Here is a 15,459-nt window from a genome sequence, read left to right as displayed (position 1 = left end):
CAGCACGAGTACGTACCACGGAGCAGGGGGCACTGTCCCTGCCCACCTCACCCACTGGCCCAGCGGCACATGCAGATACCCCGGAGCAGGGGGCACTGTCCCTGCAGCACGAGTACGTACCCCGGAGGAAGGGACTCTGTCCCTGCCCACCTCACCCACTGACCCAGCAGCACATACAGATACCCCGCAGCAGGGGGCTCTGTCCCTGCCCACCTCACCACTGACCCAGCAACACATACAGATACCCCGGAGCAGGGGGCTCTGTCCCTGCGGCACGAGTACGTACTCCGGAGGAAGGGACTCTGTCCCTGCCCACCTCACCTACTGACCCAGCAGCACATACAGATACCCCGGAGCAGGGGGCACTGTCCCTGCAGCACGAGTACGTACCACGGAGCAGGGGGCACTGTCCCTGCCCACCTCACCCACTGACCCAGCAGCACATGCAGATACCCCGGAGTGGAATTAACCTACCAGTATGTTTTTTAAGTGTGGGAGGAAACCGGAGGAAACCCACGCAAACACAGGGAGAACATACAAACTCCTCACAGCCCCCAAATATTGGTTATTTCCCTCAGATAGGGAAAATTAAATAATTGCGTGCTTCACGTGCTCACTAGGGAAGGACTCCCTTCTTCAACGTGTTATTTTATTTTGCATTGTGTGCAAAATAATCTGTTGAATAGGGGTTAAACATAAACGGGTTACGTTTATAAGGTTCACATATCAATCAATTGTAAACCTACTTACATTATCAGGGTGTGTGCACAGACATATTTGGTGCCAAGACTAATGTGCAGAGCCTTTTCTGGTACTAAGACTAATGTGCAGAGCTTTATCTGGTGCTAAGACTTATGTGCAGAGCCTTTTCTGCTGCTAAGACTAATGTGCAGTTTCTAGACAAACAAGCTCCCAGTGCAAAGCTTGAAAACATGTCTCGCATGCACACACATTACTGCAGCAGTAGTATTTTTAAAACTGTAATATATATATATATATACACAAACAACAATCATATATTTAATTCTATATATGTTCCATGGGTTTACAGAGCAAGGTGGTGTTTAAGGACGAGCAAACTGCACGATTCATACCTCCCAACTTTCCAGCACTTCAAATTTAGGCATACACTCCACTCAAAAGACCAATTCATTGACGTGGTACCAGTGCCAGGCGTGTGCACCAGTGAATGGATATACCTCCCATTTTGTCATGCAGCTGCCCCTCCAACAAGGTGTTCCTTGTTGTGTGGAGAGGAGCATGCCCCATTTTCACTTTGACAAAACAATTTTTCACCATCACACAGCTGGCAGTCTTTGGGTCTTGTCCTATATTTTTAATCAGACCATTTTGCGTGTTGCAAATTCCTGGATTTCCTTATGAGACGTTCAAGTCACTTGTGTGGGAATCTACCTATGTTTTAACATACCACCCAACATTAAAGATTTTAAATTCGTACAAGGTGCACACAATTGATAAGGGGGGATGGTCACGCTAGAGGGCGTGTGAGTTGGGGGGTACAGAGACTTTTTTTATTTTATTTGTACTAATTTTTTATTTATGCATTTGATCTATTGTTTTTACCTTTTTTAACAAAAAATTGCATTGCTGGTCTGCATGAGTGGATTAGATTGGGTCACCATTTAATGAAGACCCACTTTGACTTCACAATTACATTGTCAGGTGTCCATAGCATTGAAAATGGCACTTAGAATCTAGTCAGTTGCTATGGACAACACCTCCATTTCTACACAGTTACACTTGAGCACCCATTGGGGTCCAGCAAACATAATTGAAACACCTAAAATGATTCTCATAGTGTATTATTTGGGGCTCCAGCCTTGTGACTCATTCTCCTATCATGGACTTCTATACTATTATTATTCATTTCTGTATTTTGAGATCTCTTCATGTTATTTTGAACACTGTTCTTATGGGGTCAGTTTTTTTTTAAGCATAGACAACTATAGTAAGATAACTAGAAATGGGTTGTCATATGTTTATCTGGTGCCATGTAATACCATTTGCCAAAAGCATGTTTACTTGATTAAGGCTCCCTTGTGTCCTGCTTTTTGTAGACAGTCCACCTTTTTCACTCTAAATGTGTAACTTGCAATGCTTATAATGTAAAATTGTGTACATCCCTTACACTCTGGAATCCTAGAAGATAACACTTTTCCTATGACTTGGTTCTATTTGTTGCGTTTTTCCATTTTTCAATACCATAAAAAAAAAAATCAGATTTTAAACCTTGCGTGATTTACAGTAGCAATCTGCAACCTGATTTACTTCAAGAGCCACAAGTGAGGCCCCCTAAACTTCAAAAGGGCCACACATTGCCCTTAATTTCAATAGAGCAGAGACTGATTGTATTGGGAGCTTAGAAGTCCTGAAACGGGGCGAGCGAGACTCGAGTTCGAGAGTGTGGGAGGAGGACCTGGGAGGACCCCTAGATAATGAAGATTGGGAGGAAATAAAAACTAATACAGCATCCAGTTCAACCTGCGTAAAATTAAAAGAAAACACATATAAATTCTTGTATCGTTGGTATCTGGTGCCATCTAAATGACATAAAATCTTCCCAGACTCGTCCAGCACTTGCTGGAGAGGTTGTGTGATGGAGGGTTCCTTCCTCTATATATGGTGGCATTGCTCTAAGCTCACCCCGTTCTGGCTGGATCTTCAGAACTTTGCATCACAATTTTTGCAAATTGCCATCCCCTTCTCCCTTAGGGACGTCCTCCTTCCGCTTGGGGTTCCGTCTGCCACCAACCACCAAGTGAAAATGTTCAGGCACATAGTCTGTGCTGCCCTATGCCAAATTGCCACTGACTGGAAGCAACCCCTTGAGCCAACACTACAGACAATCATTAACAGAATATGGTGCACATATAAAATGGAATATATGACGAGTATCATTTGCAATACATCCAAATTGTTTAACAAAGTATGGGCACCATGGACCACATACTTCTAAATTCCTTTCCTAACATGATTTTTCAACCGAGCCCCACCTGGAACCTCTCCCCGACCCACTACCCACCACTCATTTCTCTTTCTTCTCCTCTTCATCTTCTACCCCGTTGTTTCTCTTACTTGCGGCCGCCCCCTTCTCTGACGATACTATCTAATCTTTTTCTTACAATACCTCTCTTCTCTTCTTTTGGTATAATTGATTCAATACCTATACTTTTCAGTTCCGCAGATAGAAGCTCATTGTGTTATTTGCCCACACTCATATCTTCCTGTGCAGACTGTTCTTTCACAATCACTCTGTTACTTAGCCTGAGTGTCCATGGGCCTCTTGTTAATCACTATGTTTACCATTGACCACTACAAAAATAAAGAGACTGAGATTGGAAGCAACCAGCTGGGGGCTGCAGGTGATTGCACGGCGGTCCACTGGAGGCCTGAGGGCCGCTTGTAGTGTGCAACTAATTTACGAGATGACACTCTACTGCTGTTCTCTACTCAGCGCAGAGTGAGGCCTTGGACACTTGGAATTTGTTGCAGAAAGACATAAGTGGTGATGCCGCTGTATATACTGTTGGTCATTGGTGAGAAATCATCTGTGTTCTTTAAGCATTATTTCCAGAAGGACATAAATAAATGATTCTGCAAAGAACGGCAACTAAAATGATGCATGGTCTATTTTTAAGAGTCTAAGGGGGGTATTCAATTGTTAGCGAGTTCCGCTAAATACTCGCGCTCTAAAAATATTACCGTTAATACGGTAAAATCTCGCTGGATTTCAGGAGCTGCGAGCTGAAATCCAGCGAGTAAATTACCGTATTAACGGTATTTACGCGCGTATTACCGGTAATATTTTTAGAGCGCAAGTATTTAGCGGAACTCACTAACAATTGAAAACCCCCCTAAGCATTTATAGCTTATAGTAGGAAATGGAGAGGAGGAGGGGTATGATAGACTATATCTATAAAAGAAAAATACTTCTCCAAAAGGGAAGTAGATAAGTGAAATAACTAGACAGGTGGAATAACCTCCTAACAGTGGTGGTAGAGGCTAACAGAGTAGGTAAATTTAAGCATGTGTTGTATAGACATAAGATTATCCTAAATCTAAAAAAATACTAAGGAAAAAATAGGGTCTGAGATCAACAAGGATACAAATGGGCAGATTAGATGGGCTCAATGGTTCTTATCTGCCATGATATTCTATAGTTCTATGTAACCTCTTGACTTTGTCCCCTTTACCATTTGCATTAGTAGCTGGATTTCAATGCTCTACACTTGGCAAAATAGTGTATGTGGCCAGTTTACTTTATAATGTATCTCAATCAATGCTTTATTGGGATCCTGCTTATTATGTTTATTATATGGACCAGCAGTCACTACACTCTATATACATTAAATCATAATGTTCTCCCAATATAATTCATTTTATTCCCGTCTATCAAGTTTTGAGGACTCATGAATGCCCCCTTTCCTTTGCTAAGCCCTGTTGTCTTCTTGTGCTATTTTGCTGACGCTTTTTTAAAATTTAGTTCAATGTGAGACTTAAAAAATATTCCAAATGAATTGACAATTTGCATTGCAGTATATTGTTTCAAATGTTTAGCATAGTTGCATACATTAGGAGTGTGTTGCCTATGTGTTGTTTATACATAGTTGCATACATTACTTTTTCTTTTCTTTATGTTTCAAAAATGACATTTCTTGCTTTTATATACTGAGTTTTGCTTTGGACACAAAACATTGAAAAGTTTCATATTGGAGAGACCAAGCCTTGTTAGCTGGAAGTATGTTTTGTCTATAATGTATAATTTTAAAAGGAAATCCAAAATCTACAATGCACAATTTGACAATATTGCCATCCGGAGTAGGGTTTCATGGGTGGAAGACGCCTAGGTTGTTGGCCAGGAGGAAGATGACATCGATCCTAGTCCTTCGTATTCATAAAATTATTTGGCCTTCAAGTCATGTGTGATTTCATCTTACTTTATATGTAAGTACCTTATGGGTCTGCTTAAAATGTAATGCTTACAATAAATGAACAAATAACCAATTTAAAAAAACATTTATTTTTGCAAATTTGTGTATTTAGTGGGACAAACAGCAAAAATAGTGACACACACACAAATGTCCAACATTCCCTTTGCTACTCAGTCTTAACTGCCTATATGTCACCCAAGCAGATGTCACAGGGTTAAGAGGGCAACAGGTGGCACAGGGGCAGGAGCAACAGCAGGTACTCCAGGCGATGGAGGGTAAAAAGGTCCCACAGAGATGTCACAAAACTTACCTGCTCCACACTCCTGTGCTGCTGATTTCCCATGCCTGTGTCAGCACTTCCTGGTTTGGGCTGTTACATGATCGTGACTGGGAGGCATCATATGCAAACCTGCAGAGTATATAAAGCTCACTCTGACACTGCAGCAGTGTCAGAGCAACAGTTATTCATACCCAGACTTATTCCCTGTTATGCTGTATTGCTGCTGACCTTGGCTTTCCCTGTGATTCCTTCTTGGATAGTGCTTCTGCCTGTTAACCCCTAGTGTGCCAGTCCTGGCTTGTTTTGACCACTCTCTCTGGGATCCTGATTTTGTACTGCACTATTGCCTGTGTACGACTTCCTGGCCTGTTATTGGACTCCCCTTCTGCATACTGATTTTGTACCTCACTACTGCTAGTGTAGCAGTCCTCGGCTAGCTGACCTGCTTTCTGATTTCCCTTCCTCTCTCATGTTATGCCTAGTGGCTGATCAAAGGGCTGTTAGCTGCGGGAACTGCAAAAAGTCCATCCTGCCTTGCGGCGGTTCTTGGTGAAGACCTATTAGACTTTGCGCTTCTGTTTGGCCAGCGCTAAACCAGGCTAACGTGAATCCATCTCTACAGGGCTCTCTTTGTTACAGACGAGACAGTCATTACAAGGGGCAGGAGAGTAAATGGGTGGATGCCGAATATAATAAACAATGGCATGGGTCAGTCTCTACAAGGTTGTATGGATCATGGTGTGTTTCCGATTTGATTCATTTTTTGTTCCAATTATGTGGTGCTTGCAGGTCGCGCTTCTCCTGATAGGTACCAGGTGAGACTAACAGTAGAAGATATTATTAGCGGACAAGGAGAGACAAGAGTAGGAATGGATACAGGATACCAGGTTTAGCTGAGAAGCATATAGCGCTGGATACCAGCATCTGCAGAATAGGAACAGATACCAGGATCAACAAGAAATACACAGGAGCCAAACAATCCAGCAGCTTAGCAGGCTAACAGGACATGAAGATCTAGCACCATATTGCCAGAACAGGTGCCTTAAATAACCTGGAGGGGAGTGCAATTCAAGACAGCAGCTGTCATTGGAAGATTGCAGTGGAGAGGAGACTAACGGAGCAGGCCAGACCTGCACACCAGACCCCGGTATGTCAGTTGCAGGGTCCGGCACGTGACCCATTACAGTTATTTGAATAGTCAATGCATGTATTCTGATATTGAATTTATCTGGAGTGGTTTGTTGTGTGGTTGGAGGAGGGATCTCTCCAGTATTGGCTTGGGACTTTACACCAATTGTTAGTCAATGGGGCCAATGTAATGCGCTCCAGAGATCGGAGATCTAAGTTCACCATGGGACTACGGCCTGTCCCCCTGGCATGTTTGTGGTGGTACTTAAGTTTGTCCTTAAGTGTTTGTTGCAAAGCTATCACCCCCAATATATCTACATGTGCCTCCAAAATGCAGTTCTCTGGCTAGTACTGTGTTCACACTAAGATGAATGTGAATGTTTCAGAAAATTTCTATGAATGTAGCACCTCTGAATTCTGCAGAGATTGAAAAACAATGGGCCAATTTACACCCATTGAGCAAATGTTTCTAAGTTGTCAAAATGTTGGGATGTTAAAATGTCCTTTTTTTTCCAGGCAATGATTATATAGTGCTAACCTATGTTTTGATTTACATCGAAAAACAAAGAAATACTAAATATTTACAGTTACTTAATCATTATAGTTAATTTTTGTTATGGTTATTTAAATGTTTGATTTTTTTGGGGCTGTAAATATAAATAATTTGTTATTTAAAAAATACTTTATGTGTGTGTTTTATTTTTTTTATAACCAAATGTGTACTAGTGAGACATATTTCTGAGTATAGTATGTTCTAAATGGTTTTTTTTTGCTACCATGGAATAGTGCATGTTGCTGTGGTCATGCACTGAGAGGGTTAATATGCAGCAATTGTCATGAAACATGGGTGTTTAGGAGTAATAAGGTGAATGAATTAGGAGTAAAGAAGCATGTAGTGAAATAAGGTGTAATTGCTCCCACATCACATAGAAGAGCAATGTGTTTGATTTTATGTCACGTGAATTACTATCGTATTCATCAGTGAACATATTCCTTATGTTCTCTTGTTCTTGAATACGGACATGTGCATGCAAATTACGTTCATATTGCGTCCCTTAATGAATCAGACCTAAAGTGTTTATTCTCCTATAATACGTACTCCAAATTCACCAGGATTAATAGAGGTATTTGAAATTGATTCTTATTGCTCTTACTCTATTTTGCTCTCATTTGGAAAATGGGGTGGATTTTTGTATTTTATATCACAGGTAGTTTTATGTCGACATAAGTGATGGAAGAGAGATTCATGATATTACCACTTTTCTCGGGATAGCCAAGACTACTTGTGTTCAAAGGGGGTATCATGCTAGGATTTTGTGTGTGAGCAAAGGCAGATAATGGACTTTTTTTTCAGTGGAATGTGGGAATGTATGAGGTAAAAGTGTTGCCTCATTTATAATCTTATAAATAGACTCCATAGTTTACATTTATTTACAGATGGGCAAAATCACACAGAAAATTTGCAAAGTTCTGCTGTTTTAAGAACCTTTGAGGTCTACTTTTTCTTGGACATTCTGCACCGTATTTGTAAATTTGCTTTTGCATAATTTATAGCCTATGAATAGAGCTGGGATGACATAAGTTCATTCTGCTGTGAGCATTAGAAGTGAAGACATTCAAGACCAAATTCCAACAGCAAAACCTGCAAATACAGAATGAGACAAATATCCCGCTGCGCCGTTTTCAAAAATTATGATTTCAATTTTGCAGTACAGCAAATAACTAGTTTGTTTTAAATGAGAAATTAACCCTACCTAGAAGTAATGATGTAGAATTGTTTATCACAGCTAATGGCTATTGTCATAAGCTTGTAGAACAGGTGGTAGAGGTCTTCCCCTATAGCAGCCGCCTTTTCCGTAGAGCTTGTTGCGCTCACAGGTACTCAGATGCCCCCAGGTCTTAAGCTCAGTGTAGTACAAGTTTATTGATAATACCGCAGTGTGGACAAAAGGGTGATGGCAGAAGATAAGCGTGATCAGGAACAAGCCGAGGTCTAAGTGCATAAGTAGGCAACGAGTTGAGGTTCAGGCAAAGGGTCAGGGCCGGCAGAAAACCAAGATATCCGAGTCACAGGCGGAGGTCAGTGTCACCAATGAGGATGCAGGACTCCCATCAGTGTGTGGTGGCCGAGTACTGATGGGTTTTCCTTCCCTTACCTTGTCCTCCAGACACGATTCAGGTTCTTTTTTATTCGGACATCCGGTGGTCAGGAGATAAATACTTCAATGAGAGGGACAAGGATTGGTCAAATAACTTGGGTTTATTAATAATGCGGTAAAGATAATTTTGGTAAGCAACCGCGCCACTGACCCCTTCAACTCAATGGCAATGACAAAACACTCATTTGATCAACATAGAGCACAATAGCATTTAACATATAATATACAATAAATCAATTTTCAGGTAAATCACTTAACATTAACATTCAACTAAAACATTTGGTGCACCAATATTATCCCTGGTAACGTTACTATATTTTACACTCAGTCCTGGGTTGAACTGTGCACAGGAATTTAGTAGAAGTGCTGCACGTGGGTGGGGCCCATAAATTACTTTTTCACCCAAATAAACTGATGATCTTTTGTATTACACAGTCTCTTTTGTGTGTATTCACAGACCTCTCTATTTTCTCTCCTCTCACACTGTTCTCAGTACATAGCTCAGTCTGTTTAGTGTGATGTCACAGATCTCTATACTGCTTATTTGTTTTCAGTACTTTCCTTTTTACTCACACCTCTCTTTGGCTTACTTCTTATCTTCTTCTCTTCTTACACTTACTTCACTTTTAATCTTCTTATATATCACTTTGTCCGATTTTCATTCTGTCCCTATTTTTCTCTCTCAGTCTATGCAGACACAGGGATCTCTCTCCCTCAGAAGTCTAGAACTTTCCTCTTCCCACTGCCTTCTGGGAGTTCACAGTTATTACCAAAGTTAGTGGACTTGTTGCTATGCCACACACTCCTCCTTCCTGTTACTCCCGGCAACCACCAACCACTCCCAACTGTCACTTCTCCCTCAAGAAAATATATATATATTTTTTTTAAAATCTTTATAAACACTTTTAACAACTAACAAACTAAATTAACAAATTTAAAACATATAGATACACCCCAGGGTACTCAGATTTTGGGGCACCACAAGTGTAATCAGCCTCAGGAGGCTGCTAATTAAATTAAACATATTGCGCACGCATCCGGAGCCCCTTCATGTGGGGACGTGGTGATTAGAGACAAGGCGCCCCAACCGTTGCCTTAACAATGGCCGGGACAAAACTTGAAGTGACATCCCAGTCATCATGGAGATGACTGGGATGCAGGCAGAGCGGCCCAGTGATTCGTGGCAGCTCATAACAGTACCCCACCTTGAGGAGGGGTCGGGGCACCCCGACATCCAGGTTTCCCAGGGAATTTTGAAGCTTGTCAACGTTGAGGCGCCTCCATGGAACCCAGGATAATTCTTCCAGGCTGTAGCCTTTCCAGTGTACTAAGAAATGAATCTGCCCTTGAACTTTCTTGGAATCAAGAATTTTTCCACTATGAATTTGTGACCCCCATTCACATTGACTGGCCGCGGTCTATGTGGTCTATGCCAATTGAACTTGCTAAGGGCTAGAACAGGTTTCAAAAGAGAACAATGAAATGTGTTTGGAATGTTTAAAGATGAAGGCAGTTTGAGTCTGAATGCCACAGGATTGATGTTTTTGATAATCGTAAAAGGTACAATGAATTTGGGTCCCAATTTCTTATAAGGCTGTTTGAGTTTAATAATCCGGGTGGAAAGCCAAACTTTATCACTGACTTTTAAAAGGCAAGCTCTACGATGGAGATCTCATAGAGATTTGAATCTGAAGGATGCCTGAGGTAACGCAGAGTGCACTTTCTTCCAGATAGATCTGAGTCTTGAACCAGTAGCAGAGAAAAACCAGGAGTAACAAGAAGAGAGAGAGTTCGCTCTAGGATGGAACCTGAGATTGCAGAAAAATGGAGATGTACAGGTTGAGGAGTGACAAGAATTATTATAAGTGAACTCAGCCCATGGCAGTAGAGAGGACCAATTATCATGCAATTTAGATACATACAAGTGCTGGTTTATTCTTTATGTTTGACCGTTGGACCCCGGTCCGAGTCGATGTCCTCAGGGAGACTGTGTAAACAGAAAATATGTTGAATGAACAATGAGAGGCCAGGGTTCGAGCATCAGGTAGCTTGGGTAATGGTACAAAATGGGCCATCTTACTGAAGCGATCCACGACCACCTAGATAGTCCATGGAAGATCCACAACAAAGTCCATCAAGAGGTGTGTCCATGGTTTAACTGGAGTAGGCAAAGTTATTAACTGACCCAAAGGGTGACTTCTGTAAGATTTACTTTTGGCACATTCTTGGCAAGAAAGAACATAATTCCTGACATTGGAAAAGAAAGTCGGCCACTAAACCCAACGTGTGAGTGCTTCAATGGTCCTAGATATACCAGGGTGCCCTGCCAGTTTGTTTTCATGGCATTCAGAAAGTACCTCTTTCCTGAGATGTACAGGAACAAATAACCTGCCTGTAGGAGTTTGGGAAAAAGCAATCCTCTGAAACTGGTGCAGCTTAACTCCAAGGTCTTGAGTCAAAGTGGTGTGGATGGAGGCGGACAGAATGATGGGTTGAGGGTCAAGAGGCAGAGCATGGCAAGACATGAAGCTTCGAGACAATGCATCCGCTTTGATGTATTTAGAACCTGGCTGAAAGTGATTACAAACTTGAAACAAGTAAAAAAGAGGGCCCATTGGGCTTTTCTAGTATTCAAGATCTTGGCGGCTTGGATGTATTGACGATTTTTATGATCAGTGTAGATGGTAATTAAATTACTGCTCCTTCCAAGCATGGTCACCACTCTTCGAAAACCCATTTGATGGCCAATAATTCACAGTTGCCTACTTCATAATTGATCTCAGTGGATGAAAATTTCTGGGAGAGATAAGCACAAGGGTGCAATCTTTGATGCGGCGGGTCCTTTTGGGAAAGAATAGTACCAGCCCCTACAACTGAAGCATTCACTTCGACAATTAAAGATAAATCTGGGTTCGGATGCCTGACGACTTCAGCAGAAGAAAAAGCGTTTTTGAGGGTTGCAAAACCTGCCAATGCTGCTGGAGACCAAGTAGCAGTATCAGCTCCCTTGCGAGTGAGAGCAGTAATTGGTGCCACTAACGTTGAGAAGGAGCGAATGAATCTTCTATAATAATTGGCATAACCAAGAAATCTCTGTATGGCCTTTAAGTTTGTGGGAAGCACCCAGTCCTGGACTGCCCTGACTTTGTCAGGATCCATAGGGAACCCACCAGGGGAGATGACATAACCCAGGAAGGTCACACGGGTAACTTCGAACTCACACTTTTCAAGTTTCGTGTATAACTGGTGTTGGCGAAATTTATGGAGCACCTCACGGACATGCTGACAGTGCTGAGCCAAAGATTGTGAATAAATCAAAATGTCATGCAAATAAATTACAACAAATTTGCCTAAGAATTCCCAGAGCATTGCAGAGACCGAATGGCATAACCAAGTATTCATAATGCCTCGAGTGGCTATTAAAGGCTGTCTTTCACTCATTTGCCTCTCTTATCCGCACCAAATTATAGGCACCCTGCAGATCAATTTTGGAGAGAACTGTGGCCGATCTGAGTTGATCAAATAGTACAGAGATAAGGGGAAGCGAATATGTGTTCTTGACAGTAATTCTATTCAAACAGCGAAAATCAATGCACGGTCTCAATCCTTCTAGGCTACAAAGAAGCATCCGGCCCCTACTGGAGATTTAGAAGGTCCTATGAACCCCTTCTGGAGATTCTCTTCTGCATACTGCTCCATTGCTTGAGTCTCGGGAATTTAAAGTGCATAAAGCTGTTTTTTAGACAACTTAGACCCAGGAATAAGGTCAATTGCACAGTCATATTCCCGATGAGGGGGAAGAGTGTCCACTTTTTGATTAGAAAATACATCATGAAAGTCCTGATATGAAGCAGGCAGTGGTATGCAGAGCTCGGAGAGGCAAAGTCAAGCAGGAGGAGGAACACTCAGGACTCCAGCGAATGATCTCCATTTTCTTCCAGTTAATGGGCGGATTATGACTTTGAAGCAATGGATGCCCCAAAATCAAAGGAGCAGAAGGGCATGAGATCAAATAGAATAACAAACAGTTGTAGAGGTGGAGTCCCGGCCAAAATCCTGCCCCCTATTACCATCCAAACCACAGACAGTAACTAGATTCCAACTTAATGGATGGAATTCCAAATGTCCAAAGCAGCTCAAGGTCAAGGAACTTACCGGCTGCACCGCTATCAAGAAAAGCTAAAACATCAAAGGACTGAGCACCATAGGTGAGCCGGAGGCACCGCCGCAGCTCGTAACAGTCTGGATTACAAAATGGAGTCTAGCAGCCGTTATTGTAACTATATGCTACAGCTTTAATGAAATTAAGTTTGCAAGAAATTAAAATGTTTATGACTTTCATGCTTCATGGAATGTAGATTTTGCAAGGCTGTACTGTTCTGTCTTGGTGCTTATTTTGAAAAACAATGATAAGGGAATCAGTGTTTCCAAACCTCCAAGGCAAGGCCTCATATTTTATCACATTGTGCTTAAGAAGGCACATTAATTGACATCATATGTGCATGCTTTCTTACAAATATACTGTATATTTGTATGAAGTATCATCATAATCACCATCATTTTTTTATATATAGCGCCAACATATTCCGTAGCGCTTTACAATTGGGGACCAGCACAGTAAACTAATAAACAAACTGGGTAAAACAGACAAAGAGGTGAGAAGGCCCTACTCGCAAGCTTACAATCTATGGAAGTATTTAATTTGCCATGAGAGACAACCTAGAATGTTACATTTAGATTGAATTTTTCCATGGTCATAATTTTTGAATGAGTCATATCTTATCTCAGTTGTCTGTTTAATTGCATATACTTTACGCTTGCATGTTGCCTAGCTCACAACTTGACCATATGTTGTCACTTCTCTCTTGATATATTTGTGCCTGATTCCTACAACGCTTCTTTTTAACACAATTTGTCTTTGTCCTTTTTCTACACTTTTATAGGTGTGCACATACATCCTTTCTCGCGTAACCTGTCCGTATAGCTCTCTCCTTCTCTTTCTGTCAGTAACTCCTATCTTCTCTATGTATGACCACCATTCTATCGGTTTCTTCCCTCAATTTATGTTGGTCCCTCTTGGTCTGTCTACCGCTCTTTCCTCTCCTCAGAAGAAACACAGCAAGGAAGTATTGTGAAATGATTTCAGTATTAATCTTAGTTACAACCCATTAATTTGGCCAGTTTTATAATTCACATTATAATCTACTTAAAAATCTTTCCTAACCCCAGACGCTTGTTATACCGCAATATTTAAACAGCTGCAAACTACTGAAATTAAAAAATGAATATGCTTGTAAACCTAATGCAGATATAACAGAAGAGGAGAATAAATTGGCAATAACATCCCAGAAATCCTCTAAGCCATTGGCCCTGATGACTTTGCGCACATATTAACACCGTACTTAGGCATGACCTTCAATTATATCATCATGGGAGAAAAATTCCATCTTGACTCCACTTCTCCAATATCAGTGTAATGTATGTCCTACCCAGGCTGCAGTGTTTATTTCAAACCTTATCAGTGAAAGTCCTAATTTATTTTCTAAGGTCGATACGATCACTATGTGGTAAATTAATTTGGAGTGGAAAAGGACCCAGAAAGTAACGCTCAAATCAACCTCAAATGAAGGATTGGGTCCTCCTATCTTTGAAAAATATTATCATCCCTGGCACAATCTCTCTTGGCATGTCAGTCCAGGATGTAAGGAATGAACTGGCATTGAGGATGCCCTTTCAAAAGATTAAGGAAAACGTTTTTTTTCCTTGACTCCCTAATTGCCTTAGACCAGCCTCAACGTATGCTATCCTGACTTCTCTCTTTACACTAGAGACATAGGACAAACAAAACAGGCAGCGTACCCCTCCCCACGTGCTCCAATTTGGAAGGACCCTCTTGGATGTACTATCAGGTATGCACAACGTTGGGTTGAAGTGAGAATATAAATATTTCATCACATAATCAGTGACTTAAGCCTTTTGTGGATATGAGCGAAAAATAAAACATACCACACACTCCAATTCAACTACATTCAAATCAATAGCTTCATTCAATATCAGATTGAATCGACCAATCGTATAAACTTAACCCAGTTTGAAAGATTGTACTTATAGCCCTGGAGACAATATATATCTTTTTTATATAGTACGATCCTCTCTCCTAACCCCAAACTCAGAATCATTTCAGTTGGCTTGAGAACAAGATCTGGAGATTTCATTGGACCAGGAAGGATGGCCGCTCCTCTGCCAACGAATAACCGAATCCTCAATCAACACAGCAGTAAGAGAAAACTCATATAAAATCTATACTAGATCGTACATGGTCCCTATAAATGACATAATATTTATCCCCAAAATATAAAAATGCTGCTGGAGCAGCTGGACAATTAGGGACATTATTTTATTATGGGAATATCCTCTAATTGCTGGATTTTGGAACAAACTTGTCTATACTTTTGCAAATTACGAATTTCCAACAACCTCATGACCCATTGACTGTGCTACTATGTAAAACCAATTGATGCAGTCAGCAAACCTTTATGCAAACTGATCCGTCTTATGTGTAATGTAGCCAAGCATCAGATAGCTAAAGATTGGTAGAAACCAATACAACATGCCATGAATGTAGTTAATAATAGAATTGGTATGTAGCTTCAATGGAATGCATATCTAGTCTCCTACATGATATTATTAAGTCCTTTCACAAAACTTGGGTCCCTTGGAATTCATATAACAGAACAACCCTTCCAGGAACATCATAAGGACTTCCCGGAGAGCACTGGTTACTCAAAGGGGCTTTCCCTCCTTTTTCTATATGGAGAGCAAATTAATCATCTCCAATCAATGGAGTACCACACTTATTGTGACTAGAGTGTCTTCCACCTGACCTTCTACCCCCCCCCCCCCCACCCCCCATAAAAATACAGCAGTCACTTGTGTTCTT

The sequence above is a fragment of the Mixophyes fleayi genome, chromosome 11 (genome assembly GCF_038048845.1).
Source record: "Mixophyes fleayi isolate aMixFle1 chromosome 11, aMixFle1.hap1, whole genome shotgun sequence".
NCBI classification, from domain to species: Eukaryota; Metazoa; Chordata; class Amphibia; order Anura; family Limnodynastidae; genus Mixophyes; species Mixophyes fleayi.
The sequence above is the reverse complement of the archived record's forward strand: the minus strand, read 5'-3'. Positions refer to the sequence as shown.